Source organism: Grampus griseus, assembly GCF_964374135.1.
Source record: "Grampus griseus genome assembly, chromosome: 1".
Lineage (NCBI taxonomy): Eukaryota > Metazoa > Chordata > Mammalia > Artiodactyla > Delphinidae > Grampus > Grampus griseus.
In genome coordinates this window covers 137,219,541-137,220,973 of record NC_139017.1, presented here as the reverse complement: position 1 = coordinate 137,220,973, position 1,433 = coordinate 137,219,541, and the positions used below count along the sequence as shown (strand labels likewise).

Here is a 1,433-nt window from a genome sequence, read left to right as displayed (position 1 = left end):
AGAAGAAAAAATATTCAGCAAAACATTAGCTTATTGGATCCAGCAATGTACAAAAAATTTATATACTACGACAAACTGGGGTTTATTCCAGGGATGCAGGGCTGGTTCAATGTTTGAAAATCAGTCAATGTAATCCACCATATTAACAGGCTAAAGGAAATTCACACAGTCATATCAATTGATACAGAAAAAGCATTTGACAAAGTTCAATTCACAATCATGAAAACTCTACCAAAAAGTATAGAAATAGAGGGGGGACTTCTCAACTTGCTAAGGAGCAACTACAAAAAATTCTACAGGTGACATTATACTTAATGGTAAAAAACCAAATGTTTTTCCCCTAAGATTAGGAAAAAGGCAAGTATGCTCACTCTTACCACTCTCATTCAGCATACTACCAGAAATTCTAGCCAGCACAATAAAGCAAGAAAAAGAAATAAATGTCATATATATTTGAAAGGAAGAAATAAAACTGTCTTGATTTGCAGACAATATGATTGTCTATGTAGACAGCCCCAAGGAATCTACAAAAACAATTTCTCAAAACAAAACAAAAAGTCCTAGCTCTCTCAGCCACCTTTCCATGCTTCGCTAATGGTGTGAATGACTGTCCTGACTGATGCTCTCAAGAGCATCAACAGTGCCTAAAAGAGAGGCCAATGACAGGTTCTTATTAGGCCATGCTCCAAAGTCACCAACTGGTTTCTAACTGTGATGATGAAGCATGGTTACATTGGTGAATTTGAAATCATCGATGATCACAGGGCTGGGAAGATTGTTGTGAACCTCATAGGCAGGCTAAATAACTGTGGAATGATCAGCCTCAGATTTGATGTGCAACTCAAAGATCTAGAAAAATGGCAGAATAAACTGCTCCTGTCCCATCACTTTGGTTTCATTGTACTGACAACCTCAGCTGGCATCAGGGACCATGAAGAAGCAAGATGAAAACACACAGGAGGGAAAATCCTTGGATTCTTTTTCCAGGGATGTAATACATACATGCAAATAAAATGCCCCAGAGGAAAAAAGAAAAATCTTAGAACAAATAAGTTCAACAAGGTAGCAGTTTACAAGATGAACACACCAGGAAAATCTACAAACAAAATATATGTGGAAACTGAAATTAAACTGAAATTAAACACACAATACCATTTACAATAGCTCCACAGAAAATTAAATACTTAGATATAAATCTGACAAAACACATACAGGATCTGTATGCTAAAAATTATAAAATGCAGATGAAAGAAAACAAAGAAGATCTAAACAAATGAGAGATATACCATTTCATTTATTGTTCATTTATTGAAACTCAACATAGTAAAGATTTTAATTCTCCTCAAATTGATCTATAAGCTTAATGAAATTCCTATCAAAGTCCCAGCAAGCATTTTTTTATATTAGAGAAGCTTATTTAAAACTTTATGTCA

The 1,433-nt window shown here is 34.7% G+C and overlaps 1 pseudogene across 1 annotated transcript; it reads left to right on the top strand.

Moving 5' to 3' along the window:
- Nucleotides 1-585: 585 nt before the first annotated feature.
- LOC309838322 (small ribosomal subunit protein uS8-like) lies at nucleotides 586-1,012 on the top strand (annotated as a pseudogene). Its single transcript has one exon. The product of its transcript is annotated as a small ribosomal subunit protein uS8-like (transcript).
- The last annotated feature ends 421 nt before the right edge of the window (nucleotides 1,013-1,433 follow it).